Raw genomic sequence first — 14,827 nt, 5'->3', positions numbered from 1 at the left:
ACGATAGATTTGCAGCGTAAAAAGAGTTTGAATTCACAACGTATCTGTCGTTCTTAACCTGTCCACAAGACCTTTGGATTCCAAGGCTGACCACGGCTGTTCTTTTCCCTTCGACTGCGCTCTTTCAAAGAGCTTTGAGACTGCGACAGAAGCCCGTCCAAATGTTTTTTTTTCTCTCTCTCTCTCTCTCTCAGGGGCTTGTGCAGGACAAATAAAGTATTTAAATTGGGCTGTGTGTGCGCCAACTGGCTGGTTTTCCACATTCCTGCCTCTCCTGTTCTCTTCTCTCCACTGTAGGCAACCCAGCTTGGCAACCCTCCCAATACAAGCCCTTGGCAAAGCGCCAACTGAGTGCCAGCTTATTCTCTACAATCCGCAAACACACCACTTTTCCCCGAGAATGCTAGCTGTACTTTTGCCAGGAGGTCGGCTCGAACCCAGCGCACTTGTTTACAAAAAACTTGGAACGCGAAGAAGAGAAGAAAAAAAGAAAAGGGGGAACAAAAGCAAAAGAAAAAACCGCTCAGCAAGAGAAACAAAAAAAAACAAAAAAAAAAGCCGCAATCGAATCACTCACCGTGCAAGACCCAAGATCGTTTCTTCTTTCCCCTCCTCCGAAGACAACAGCTTACCTTAAAAAAAAACACGTCGCTTGGCTACTCCGCGCGGTTTTCACGAGAACAAAAAATATATATATATATATATTTTAGCACGCACGTCGCACAAAAAAAGAGAAACACAGAGAAAAAAATAAACAGGAAGGTGCCAGAACTCCAGTTGTACAATATTTACCCAAATATGACAGACCCAACACCTGCCATCAATTGCATTTTGGTGGGCAACGGGAGTACACTGCTTTATATGGCACAAGCCTGCCGTACCCTGCCGAGGAGCATCCTGGGAAGTCAATGGGAGCAGAAGCTTTGCTCATGTATATTTTATAAAGGTGCCCTGATGAATTTGATTAGAACCTGCGCAGCACAGACACACACGGCAGCCTCTTCCAACCCAGCCCGTTTCAGGTTTTCAGAACACTGGGAGGAGAAGGTGAAATAGATTTATGTCTATCTTTTTTTTTACTCCCCGTCATTTTTTTTTTCTTTTGTGGATAAGGGTTCATGAGCTTGGGATAAATGAGACTAACTCCCGATTTGCCGGCCAAAACAACCACAATGACCAAGCAGAACAAGCCCCCCTCACCCGCCCACGATGTCATTAATCAGGGGCAAACAGTCGAGCAAAGAGGTTGCACATCTCCTTCTTTCCCACTTCAACTGCTGAGGGGCAATTTCCCTTCCTCCCCACCCACCCTCCTTCCAACTTCCTCCTCTTCTTCTTGTGGCAACCTACGTTACCCCGAGACATCTGTCCGTACAATAGACGCTGCAGAAATTGCATGTCAGGAAATTCAGAATCAAGCAAGTGAGACAAGGAATTTAACCCTTACAACTCTGAAGCAGTACAATAACAATAACAACTTGCTCTTATTAAGCACCTTTAACGTAGTAAAATGTCTCAAGGTGCTTCACAGGAGCGTGATCAGACAAATATTGACACCGAGCCAAAGAAAGAGATATTGTGAAGGGTGACTAAAAGCTTGGTCAAAGAGGTAGGTTTTGAAGGAGGGTCTTAAAGGAGGAGAGAGAGGTGGAGAGGCGGAGAGGTTTCGGGAGGGAATTGCAGAGCTTAGGGCCGAGGCAGCTAAAGGCACGGCCGCCAATGGTGGGGTGAAGGGAGTGGCGAATGCAAAAGAGGCCGGAGTTGGAGGAACACAGAGATCTTGGAGTAACGCCAAAATCAAAGAAAGGCAACGCAGCAGAGTTAGAGCTCAGCTCCGACACATCTCTCTCGTGGTGATCAAAGCATTCTCACCCCAGTTAACCCAAGCTGCAGTTCGCTTCTCACTTAGGGGTTGCCAACTCTGGTTGGACGTATTCCTGGAGGTTTCATCACATGACCTCCTGCCTCCAACCGCCCCGCCCGATCAAACAGCCTTTATCCCATCTCCAATATTTCTATAACAAATAAACCAAAGTGTTCCAAGACATTTATTAAAAAACACAACTGTTTTTTTTATGCCCCTATGACTTTTCTCTCCAGGTGTTGCTCGCAGCAGTGTCCTGAAGATTAATCTTTAATTGTTGGAGACCCCAAGACAATCCTGAAGGATTGGCCAACCTTAGTCTCACTGCTTCTCTTCCCCACCTTCCAAAGCCACCTCAAAACTTACCTTTTTGACTGTGTTTTTGTCAAACCACAGCCCCACTCCCACCCACCTTCTCCCAATTTCCAGTCAGTGCCCACCCCTCCTTTCATAGAGCACCCTGGGACATTTTAATCCACAAACATTGCAGTGTAAACATACCTTGTCCTTGTTCTCCTGTTAAATTTTTTTATGTTCCCCTCCCCCCCCCTCAAATAACCAATCCACACTCACTATTTAAGCTCAGAGACGGCCAATAGCAGGTAGAACTTTAAGCAGGAGTAAGCGGCCTTTGAAGTTGGAGGAGTGGGGGGGAACATTTAGGAGGGGGCATCAGAAAAGAGTGAAGATTATCAAATGAATATGTTGCAGGGGATATTTCAGCAAGTGGCCTGTAAAGAAAGAGCTTTAATTTATTTAACACCTTACCACGTCTCGAACAAACTTCCAATTGAACCACGACTCACACTTGGAATCATAACTGAAATGGAACTTTGAGATTTATTCACTATCAAAGAGACGTTTCATTACAAAAAGCAAAATATTGCAGGTGCTGGAAATCTGAAATAAAAACAGAAAATGCTGGAAACTTTCGTCAGGTCAGGCAGCATCTGTGGAGAGAGGGAGGTAGGGTTAATGTTTCAGGTCGATGACGTTTACATCAGAATGGAAGGTCATCGACCTGAAGCGTTAACCCTCCCTCCCTCTCTCCACAGACGCTGCCTGACCTGCTGAGTGTTTCCAGCATTTTCTGTTTCTATTTCAAGTTTTGTTACAAGTTTTGCTTTTAATGCGGTATATTGTCTCTTCCCTGACCCCTCCTCTCCATGGCAGTCACATGACACACTCCAATCTTGAGCCATCCTCCCAAGCCTCTACCAACACCGTTCTTTGATAACTTTAGGAGATGCACAATACTGTTATATTGTGATGGGTATAGACTAAGATAATCAAATAGCCCATCGGACATGGTGCTGAGGCTGAGGGAGAACGCTGTCTGCGGGTCACCTCCGAAGGACGACACCTCTGCAACAATACTGAACCAGTGTGTTTAGTAGTGGAGATGTGAAGATGGATGGGCTCCAGAGAATATTTATACAGAACTTTCCCTCGGGAGATTACATACAGCCCATAGTAGGGTAGATTGTGCTGATCAAGATGAAGTATGTTAGTGCTGGGGAATGGAACGCAGCATCAAGCACTCCCAGGTCAGGTATAGCACCGCAAGATACTCCCGCTATTCCACCCTAACAACATGCCTCAGCCACAGCCTGAGAAGGATCTTCCTCTCTCTGCACCAGTGCGAGATATTATCCATTTTGGTCACCTGACTAAGATTGTTAATTAGGGACAATGTTGTTCGGTCGGCCCGTGTCCACCTGGGACCATGGTGAGACTGGCCAAGCTCGTTTCACGTTGGACTTACACCCAGCAGAGAGCGGAGACCTTCCCTCCATCAGTCTGGGCTGGGTTTAGACCCAAATCCCAGAGGTGAATTGTGCCACCTAAGAGCAGCCAGATGTAGTCAACCTTCTGCTTTTCCCCACAACCCCTCTCACCCGCCATGGGGAAACTGCTACCCACAGCAGCACAGCTGAGAGCAGGAATTCACCCCATTCCCGTTTCTACTCACTGCCCACTGACTCTCACAGAAAGGTGTACAAGTTGTGTACGTCAGGCTGGTGTGTGATGCCTTCTGTGGTTAAACAGCCCACCTTGGTATACACGTGAAGATTGGGCATTGGGGCAAGATACTGGGGGGGCGCTCAGAGCCCACAGAACCCCGTATCCCAGTGCCAGTCAGAGGAGAGAACTAGAAACATAAAATTGGCTCAGATGTGGTCATCAGAGAGGATTATTTTTGCTGAGGTTTGTACTGAGTCATGTTGTGCAGAGCTGCTCCCTGTAATGTGCATTTTAAAAATAAATAATTCATAGATGTGCTACATATCTTTTGCCAAGTATGCAGTGCTGCTCAACCAGAAAATCAAGACAGTCAGCTTCCAGATCCTTCCGTTAGAGAGTGGCAGAGAGGAGGGCAATTTACTCGCTCCAACCTGTACACAGAAAAACAATCACTTAAAAGGAGTGACAGCATTCATTTTATTTTGTGTTTCCCTCTCTTTTCCCCATCCTCCCCCAAAGGCACTGACTCGGACTGGTGTAGGACTCACTGGGTGCCTGTGGGTCACCTTTCTGAACCCCCTCCCCGCCCCCCAACTCCCCACCTCCCCAGGTGACCATACTCCATGGACGAGTCCAGAGACCCAGGTCAGCTGGTGAACCGACTGCGCCCGTCAGTCTCCCACATGATCAGCAATGGCCAAGAGGCAACAACTGATTCCTACATAAAACTATAGAACTCTAATCATCTCAACTGGGCTCCCTCCCCCCTCCCACACACACAAAATCTATAAACGGATCGATAACACTGCAGCAGGATTCCTTTCACTTATTTTGGACTGAGGTTTTGTTCTCATCGAGGTAAGGGTCTTTGGTGCTGGGAATTCTGGACACCCAGAGTCAGCACCAAGAACTCATTATCAGGTGAAACACAGGCCATGTGGAGACTGAAACTTTCCTCTTCACTGCTGCATCAGGCAACCCCAGGTTGGAGATAGCACGAGAAAGGTGCAAAATGGAACTCCCCTCTACGTTGTCCCAACTTGGCTGAGATGCAGAGTAAAGCTCCCACAGGACCAAAGAGCATCCTTTACTGTACCCATTTGACATTTCCATTTCTCACACCAGCCTCTCTCATGGCTTCTCTGAGTGAAATTGTTAATTTGGTCCAGATCACTATCGAATGAGTGGAGGCAATTTGCCGGGAACTTGTGTGGGAACTGTCCCAAATTCACATCTTGGCCCTTACAGCCTGGCCGGTGTGGGTAATACTGTCGACACCTCCAGTGGATACTGCTAAGTCCCACAAAAAGAAAGACTTGCATTTATATAGCGCCTTTCACAACCTCAGGACATCCCAAAACGCTTTACAAACAATGAAATACTTTTGAAGTGTAGTCACTGTTGTAATGTAGGAAACGTGGCAGCCAATTTGTGCAAAGCAAGATCCCACAAACAGCAACAAGATAAATGACCAGATAATTTGTTGTTAGTGATGTCGGTTGAGGGATAAACATTGGCCAGGACACCGGGGAAAACTCCCTGACTCTCCTTCGAAATAATGCCCTGGGATCTTTTACATCCACCTGAGAGGGCCAATGTTTAATGTCTCATCTGAAAGACGGCACCTCCAACTGTGCAGTACTACCCTGGGAGTGTCAGCCTGGATTTGTGCTCAAGTCTCTGGAGTGGGACTTGTCCCCATGGTCCTCTGACTCAGAGGCAAGAGTGCTGCCCACTGAGCCACATCTAACACAAGGATGTTTCAATATCCTAAGATGGGGCCTAGGTCCTTATTTTGTTATTTTTCCCTTCCCCCCTCTTTCCAGACCCACCCATGGATCCTTGAACACCAAGAACATCTCCTCTCCTCTCCCCCACCCCAACAGCACAGACTTCCCCCATCCATTAAAAATATCCAACCTGGCCTTGCGAGGAGCTGCTAGTTAGAAGAAAAACGCTTTTTCCAGCAGGAGCAGCACAAAATGGCTGCTCCCTGACTGGCTGGCGGTTAAAGTATAAAGGAGGGTTAGGGTTGCCAACTCTGGTTGGACGTATTCCTGGAGGTCCTATCACATGATCTCCTGCCCCCAACCGCCCCGCCCCCACTCTCCAGCCATTGGTCGCCCGACATGTCCATCCTCGTGCTGCCCCGCCTTCCCAAGGCCAATCGGAAAGTGATCAGACTCTTCATTAACCTATTGGATGATTCTTCACTGTCAGTCAAACAGCCTCTTTTCCCCTCTCCAATATTATTATAACTAGTAAACAAAAGTGTTCAAAGAAATTTTTTTTAAAACACAATTGTTTTTTAATGCTTTTTCTCCTGGGTTTTTGCCCGCAGCAGTGTCCTGGAGATTAGTCTTTAATTCCTGGAGACTCCAGGGCAATCCTGGAGGGTTGGCAACCCTGAGGAGGGGCTACAATGGGGGGAAACTGAGGGACACCAGTTAAATGTACGGATACATGACTTTGTAAGGCACTTCAGTGGGCACACGTACTTCCCCTTAAACCAAGAAATGCCAGACTGTTATTTTATTCTCGACCAATTAACCAGTTCAGCACCAGTCTGATGCCTCTGAATTGCGGCGGGGTGGGCAGGCAGATCCTATCAAAGGTAACTCTGCGAGAATTCAGGCAGAGCTCAAAGTCATGGTCCATCGAAAGAAAGGCCACCCCTGGGCTCCTTAACAATAGATTCAAAAAATATCAGCAAGCTGCTTTGTCCAGGCATCATGCTCGTTTGTACAAACTCAAAGCAACGCAGCCCCTGAGCAGCAACCCCTGAGAAAATCATTCTGGGTGGACCAAAATGAACCTCCAGGGGAAAAGTCGCAACGAACCCCACTGCGACCAGCACCCCTGAAACCTGACCCTTTAAACTCCTCCCCCAACCAACGCTGCAGAAAGTGCCAAGTCATTTATAATCCAGTTTCAAATATTGACAGTGACAGAAGCCACAGGGCATTTATCCAGCTCTTCCAGTAATGTGGTATCCTAGCAACCGCTGCGTTGCTATGGCGAGGGCCCGGGTAGTCGCTACAATCGGCGTGATACAGTGCTATAGGCAAATCTCAGCTCTGCAGACCCTCATTCCAATGCATGATGTGCAGTGCGTGCTGAATACTAAAAGTGAGCCCAGATGGATTTTCAAAGAGCAAATGTTGACTTTCAAGCAAGCACAGAATTCTTTGTCTCTCTTTGTCTCTCTCCCTCCCTCCCCCCACTGCAATCAACGGTCCCTATGAACAGGGCAAGTTACTGAAATACCGAGAGGTCATTGATTGCCTCACACGACAGGTTATCAACTCTTTCTCTCTCTTCATTCCGCGTGCAGTTTTTTGCAATCCCTTCGTGAGAGTGTCAGTACCAATGTCAGTCACGCCATGTTGAGCCCAGATCTACCATACTAGGGGTTGCCAACTCTCCAGGATTGCCCTGGAGACTCCAGGAATTGAAGATTAATTTCCAGGACACTGCGGTGAGCAAAATAAAAAACAGGAGAAAAATAATAGGGGGTGTTAAAAAAAACAGAAATGGTCTGTGTTTTTTTTTCATTTTCTTTGACTACTTTTGTTTATTAGTTATAGAAATATTGGAGATGGGTAACAATGCTGTTTGAATGGGCAGGGTGGCTGGAGGTCATGTGGTGAATCCTCCAGGAATACGTCCAACCAGAGTTGGCAACCCCGACTCTACCTTCCATTGAGTTTTTCTGCTCCGTTTTCTCCCCTCTTCTCCTGAGTCGTGCTGGGATCAGCTGTACCTCACCCCACTGCCCATTATTCATGTGCGAGCTTAGACATTCAATGTTGATGGGCTAGTCATCTGTGGAAAACATCGCAGTTAGACCTCACCCCTGTCTGGCGTCCATATGGGCACTTGCCAGCAAGGGTGACTGGGTAGCCATCGGGAGCAGGGTCCCAGCTGTTTTCTCCTCTCCCCTGACCAGGACACTCGACCCAACTGTGACCCCAGCTCGCTCAGCACAAAACCAAGAACCAAACCTAGTAGCTTATGGTCTACGTGGCTTAGTACTGCACCAGCTGGTGCTTTGACCAACTAGGCCGTCAGGGAGAGTTCACAATCTAATGAATGACATTTGTTCCAACCTCCCCCCATCGCTTTCCACTGAGGCTGACTCTCACGCACAACAAGCAGCTAAAGTGCATGAAAAGAGTCAAGACTTGCTTTACTCAACCATGGAATTCCCTGTTGTCTACGACCCTCACCCTTGTAGACATCAAAAGCCTTGAGCCTAGCATTAGTGACCTCCTCAAAAAATTCAACTAGATTAGTCAGATATGACCAACTCTCCACAAACCCATTCTCACTCTTATGATGAGCTCTTCCTTGTCCAAGTGCTCAGTCAGTGTGTCCCTAATGATAGATTCCAGGTGATGTTTAACTGATATTAAATCCAATAAGTTCCTCCCTTTGACTTATTTTTAGATTCCCTAGTGTGAAAATGGATACAAAGGCCCCGATATTTACGGGGAGGGAGTGGGGGCGACTGTCAACGGCCAAGAAACCTGGAAATATGGAAAAGGTGGAGGTCCTGCCGAATTTAACGGCAGGAACTCATCAGAATTTTTGTATTTAGTTTCCCACCAGGAAGCCGGCCAGATTGAGAGGCTGACCGCTGCCAGGCGAGAAAGCCTGCTGTACAAGGCCACAATCGGGGACCGGAGAGGAGGGAGGGAGGAAGAGAGAGATCGCGGGGGGAGAGATCGCGAGGGGAAAGATCGCGGGGGGAGAGATCGCGAGGGGAGAGATCACGAGGGGAGAGATCGGTGGGGGGGGAGAGATCGCAAGGGGAAAGATCGGGGGGGGAGAGATCGCGATGGGAGAGATCGGGGGGGAGAGATCGCAGGGAGAGATCACTTGGGGAGAGATTGATGGAGGGAGATCATGAAGGGAGAGATCGGAGGGGGGAGATCAGGGGAGAGATCGCGAGGGGAGAGATCGGGGGGGGGGAGAGATCGAGAAGGGAGAGATCGAGGGGGGGAGAGATCGGGGATGGATCGCTTGGGGAGAGATCGGGGGAGAGATCACGAGGGGAAAGATGGCGGGGGGAGAGTTCGGGGAGGAGAGTTCGTGGGGGAGAGATCATGGGGGAGAGACCGGGGGGGAGAGATTGGGGGGAGAGATTGTGGGGAGAGTCCGTGGGAGGCGGATGAGATTGTGATGGGGCAAATCAGATCGCAGGGGGTCTAAAGATCATGGTGAGGGGGGGGGTCAGCTGATCGCGGCGGGGAGGCAGAACACAGCAGGTTAGCTTGAGGGGCCGGGGGGAAGCACTCCTGCTCCTCCTGGCCCGCAGGCAGTGCTGGAAAAGTACTTACCCGCTGGTTCCGACAGTTCTCGCCTCCCTTCAGCTGCCGGGGTACCCAGGCCCCGGGTAACCCAGCCTGCAGCCATTAATCTAAATGCTAAAACCTGAGGCACGCTGCCATATTAACATATTATAATTACTGACCCGCCTCTTGAGAGCGGGATACTCGCCCGACCCCAACCCCCCACCCCCGGTTAAATCGGAAGTAGGTGCGTTTGCGGCGGGTTGGGGTGGAGTTTCCCATTTTTAAGAATTTAGCCCCCTCGTCCCCCATCTCCCGCCCGTCCTGCGGGGTTGAAATTCACCCTAAATTATTTGTTTAACACATCTGCCATTTCCTTATTATCCATTATCGTCTCACCTGCATCTGTCTTTAATGGGCCCACATTCCCCTTTATCACTCTTTTTCTCTTAATATATTGATTAAAAAAACTTTCACTGTTAGCTTTAATATCCCTTGCAAGTTTTTTTTTCATTTTCCCTTATTCCACCTTTTATTGCTTTCTTTGAATCCCTTTGTTGCTTTCTCTAGCTCTCCCAGTCCATTGGATTTCCACCTTGCCTTGCATTTGTGTTCGCCTTTTTTTGTAGCTTGATACTGTCTCTTACCTCATTTATTGACCATGCTTGTTTAACTACACAAGTGAAACTTTTGCTTTTTAGGGGTATTGTACCAAATATTTCTTTGAATATTCCCACAAACAGACAAACTTCCCATTGTTTGTAGATTTACCCATCAACAGTTCTGCCCAGTTTACTGCGGTCAATTTATTTCATGCCTCGAAATTAAAATTCTCATCCCTCCGTGTTCAAATCCCTCTGTGTCCTCGCCCCTCCCTATCTCTGTAACCTCCTCCAGCCCTACAACCCTCCGATAATTCCGCGTTCCTCCAATTCTGGCCTCTTGCACATCCCCGATTTCCATCCCTCCACCATTGGCGGCCGTGCCTTCAGCTGCCTAGGCCCAAAGCTCTGGAATTCCCTCCCTAAACCTCTCCGCCTCTCCATACCTCTCTCTCCTCCTTTGAGACGCTCCTTAAAACCTACCAAGCTTTTACTCACCTGTCCCAATATCTCCGTATGTGGCTCGGTGTCAATTTTTTTTTGATTATCGCTCCTGTGAAGCCCCTTGGGACGTTTCACTATGTTAAAGGTGCTGTATCACTGCAAGTTGTTGTTGTAGTTGTTGTCTGCTCTCCCACAGTGGCCGTGTATAGAGTGGCTATTTAGAGCTGGCTGCCCTGATAGTCCCTGGGGTTGGTTGGTGTGTGATATGGGAAGGGTATAGGGAGAGGAAGGGGGGAGGAGGTGGGGGAAACACAACGAACTTAACCATGCAGAACAAAATATATGCTTACAACTTGGTGGATTCAGAGGGCAGGATCTGGATTGAAAAGCATACAGCAAACTTGCTTTGCTTCATTTGACAAAGTCTACAGAGCAATCCAGTGGCAATCAGGGGGAAAACTCTCCAGTGGCTGGAGTCATACCTAGTACAAAGGAAGATGGTAGTGGTTGTTGGAGGCCAATCATCTCAGCCCCAGGACATTGCTGCAGCTTCAGCTGCTTCATCAATGACCTTCCCTCCATCATAAGGTCAGAAATGGGGATGTTCGCTGATGATTGCACAGTGTTCAGTTCCATTCGCAACCCCTCAGATAATGAAGCAGTCCGAGCCTGCAGGCAGCAAGACCTGGACAACATCCAGGCTTGGGCTGATAAGTGGCAAGTAACATTCGCACCAGACAAGTGCCAGGCAATGACCATCTCCAACAAGAGAGAGTCTAACCACCTTCCCATGACATTCAACGGCATTACCATCGCCGAATCCCCCACCATCAACATCTTGGGGGTCACCATTGACCAGAAACTTAACTGGACCAGCCACATAAATACTGTGGCTACAAGAGCAGGTCAGAGGCTGGGTATTCTGCGGCGAGTGACTCACCTCCTGACTCCCCAAAGCCTTTCCACCATCTACAAGGCACAAGTCAGGAGTGTGATGGAATACTCTCCACTTGCCTGGATGAGTGCAGCTCCAACAACACTCAAGAAGCTCGACACCATCCAAGATAAAGCAGCCCGCTTGATTGGCACCCCATCCACCACCCTAAACATTCACTCCCTTCACCACCGGCGCACTGTGGCTGCAGTGTGTACCATCCACAGGATGCACTGCAGCAACTCGCCAAGGCTTCTTCGACAGCACCTCTCAAACCCACGACCTCTACCACCTAGAAGGACAAGAACAGCAGGTACATGGGAACAACACCACCTGCACGTTCCCCTCCAAGTCACACACCATCCCAACTTGGAAATATATCGCCGTTCCTTCATCGTCGCTGGGTCAAAATCCTGGAACTCTCTTCCTAACAGCACTGTGGGAGAACCTTCACCACACGGACTGCAGCAGTTCAAGAAGGCGGCTCACCACCACCTTCTCAAGGGCAATTAGGGATGGGCAATAAATGCCGGCCTTGCCATCGACGCCCACATCCCATAAATGAATTAAAAAATACACAATATCATCACTCCAAGACTAACACAGGACCCCTCTGTCCCTCAGAGGTCAGAACATTACCCATTGAAGTTTCCTTTTTAACGATGGGCGAGGTTCAGACTTTGAGAATTCCAAGGCTTCATTCAGAATGAGGCTAAGCTTTAATGGCATACACAAAAAAAAATCTATTTTCTTACCCACAGACGGTTTGACACGTCGCTGAATATATTTAACTCCATCCTGTAATTTCCGTGCTGACAGTGATACAAGGGGTAATGATCATTCTGGGTGCATTTAATAACAAGCTAAAGAGTCGCCTCCTTCTATTTTTAATCCATCAGCCTCAGCTTAAAACCAGCCTGTGAGCATTGAACCAGCTGCGGTTAAAGAAATGTTAAAAGGATCCACTGCTCGTTAATTGGGAGGTTTCTGCTCATAGTCTGTGTATCTGTGGATTTCGTGCAATATCTGACTCCCTTCCAGTACGGAAGGGGGCTTTAGGGTGAATATTTTTTTGTTTTCAAATTCCATGCAACTGAGTTAATCGTAAGAGTGTTGCGAGCCTTGAGCATTGTGTGATTCGGTACATTTGCCTAAATTTATTTAAGACACAATGGAGTTCGATTTTAATTCTCTTCAATGGGGGCGGGGGTAACAGCCTCAGAATGGGGTCAGGAGCCTTACTGTCCCGTTAACACTGGCAATGCGGTCGGTGCCCAAAGCACCCACCTGTTCCAGGCGATAGGCCACCTTTAGGCCCTTAGCGTCAAACTACTTCTGTGGGCCCCGTAAAGAGGGCCCACAAAAATAATCTGGGGGGGTCACTGCTCTGGGACCCTCACCCTCCGCAATCATCACACACGCGCAACATAGCTTGCTGGCAGTTGCAGCAGCCCGATCTCGGGGCCTCGATCCAGTGAGCTGGACCAGGAGGCCTGTATTTACGCCCTGCAGCCTGGTGGATTTAAATGAGGCCGGAGCCTCAAAGTTACAGGGGGTTTCTTCACGGCCACAGTGAGCGCTCATCCAGCCCGCACACCCCCCCGGTCGGTCACCCAAAAGTCAAAATAGACCCCAATGAATGAGGGGGCCTTTATATGTTTGCTTTTCTTTTCCTTCCCTCAACCTTCTCCCCTCTTCTCCTGAAAGCACTGTTTCTCCTGAGGTACAGTTCCGTGGGCATTCATTACCCTCTGCTACTTTGCCCAGCTGACCATCCTTCACGGGAACTGGCTCAGTGACTGTCTGCTTTTTTATCTTCTTGTGTAACCGTGGAACCAGAAGCACGCCCATGATGGTAACATCCCTTACTGTGGATGAAATATATTAAGTTATAGTCCAGCAATTTTATTTTAAATTCACAAGCTTTCGGAGACTTCCTCCTTCCTCAGGTAAATGTTTACCTGAGGAAGGAGGAAGTCTCTGAAAGCTTGTGAATTTAAAATAAAATTGCTGGACTATAACTTGGTGTTGTAAAATTGTTTACAATTGTCAACCCCAGTCCATCACCGGCATCTCCACATCATGAAATATATTAGAAAGAGGGAGATAGAAAGAACTTGCATTTATATAGCGCCTTTCACAGTCTCAGGAAGTCCCAAAGTGTTCACAGCCAATGAAGTACTTGTTCAAAGTGTAGTCACTGTTGTAATGTAGGGAAATGCGGCAGCCAATTTGCGCACAGCAAGATCCCACAAACAAGAATGTGATAAAGACCAGATAATCTGATTGTGATGTTGGTTGAGGGATAAATAATGGCCAGGGCACCGGGGAGAACTCCCCTGCTCTTCTTCGAATAGTGCCATGGGATCTTTTACATCCGTCTGAGGGGCTGACTTCAAAAGTACTTCATTGGCTGTAAAATGCTTTAATACATCCTGAGGCCGTGAAAGGTGCTATAGAAATGCAAGATTTTCTTTTTTGGTCAGACTACATCTGGAAGTATTGTGTTCAGTTCTGGATGGACATAAAAGATCCCATGGCACTATTTCGAAGAAGAGCAGGGGAGTTCTCCCCGGTGTCCTGGCCAATATTTATCCCTCAGTCAACATCACTGAAACAGATTACCTAGTTATCGTATTGCTGTTTGTGGGATCTTACTGTGCGCAAATTGGCTGCCGCATTTCCTACGTTAGAACGCTGACTGCACTCCCAAAGTACTTCATTGGCTGTAAAGCACTTTCGGGCATCCTGAGGTCATGAAAGGTGCTATATAAATGCAAGTTCTTTCTTTTTCTCGGTGAATCCCTCATTTCCAATCCCCCCTCTCTCTCATTTTGAAGCTTGCCTTTTGCGTAATCCCTTATCGCTTTGTGGAAGTGCTTCCAGGAGACTCAGACTTGCTGCCTTAATCACCCCTCAGCTTTCTTCCATCTTCTTTACTTGGTGCAGTTTAATATGTAAAACATAAGTCTATTCATTTAGATGCACTAAATATTTCATCATCCGTTCATGTATCAGACCCAGTAATAAGGTGAGGGTGACCTCGGGCATTGACTTGAAAACATCCTGAAAGGCTTCCCATACAGGGCTGAGCACAGGCATAAAGTAGAAAATGAACTTAGCCATATCAGAAAGGAAAGAAAGAGAGACTGAAAGAGAAACAGACATGCTAAGAGAGATAGAGAGAGAAAACAAGCGAGGGAGAGTTAGAGACAGAGACAGAAATAGAGGCAGAGATGCCTCTGTATTACAGTACTGGTTTGGTACTTGTATCTGGTGGGGGAAAATTTGACAGGGTTTTCACTCCTGATCACCGTCCAGTGACCCTGGCTGGAAAGTAAATGTGTGAGGACATCAAGTGAGAACTTTGCACCTTCACAGTCGAGAAACCTACTGACACTTGCTGCCCAGGCTCACAGATGGAGAATGACCATTTCTGGGGAGAGGTCGGGGAGGGGTCAGAGGAAACAAGTAAAATGGCTTTTACACAGCGGATCCTGCAGAGCTGGGTCTCTGATCAGGAGCTGGCTGTTTGGTAAGTCTCGGTGGCTTTTCATACTTGCAGACGTAGTTCTAAAAGCTGCCACAACGCTCCCAATATGTTGCACACGTCAAATAATGTTAATAAATATAGATAGAATTACGGGTGTGTTATACCCAGTAATACACAACCTATTCTTATATAATATATTGCAGGAATGTTATACCCATTAACACTGTGGAG

General features: G+C 47.7%; 1 protein-coding gene across 1 annotated transcript in view; it reads right to left on the bottom strand.

The window, feature by feature from the left end:
• The window catches only part of LOC137342879 (peptide methionine sulfoxide reductase MsrA-like), a 63,521-nt gene extending 63,354 nt beyond the window's left edge, over positions 1-167 (bottom strand). The window contains exon 1 of the mRNA XM_068007052.1: positions 59-167. The gene's annotated coding sequence lies outside the window, so the exon portion shown is untranslated. The remainder of the gene's footprint in view (positions 1-58) is intronic.
• Between the last annotated feature and the right edge of the window lie 14,660 nt (positions 168-14,827).

The sequence above is a fragment of the Heptranchias perlo genome, chromosome 26, assembly GCF_035084215.1.
Source record: "Heptranchias perlo isolate sHepPer1 chromosome 26, sHepPer1.hap1, whole genome shotgun sequence".
Classification (NCBI taxonomy): Eukaryota; Metazoa; Chordata; class Chondrichthyes; order Hexanchiformes; family Hexanchidae; genus Heptranchias; species Heptranchias perlo.
Note: the sequence above shows the minus strand (reverse complement) of the source record. Positions and strands in the feature narration are given on the sequence as shown.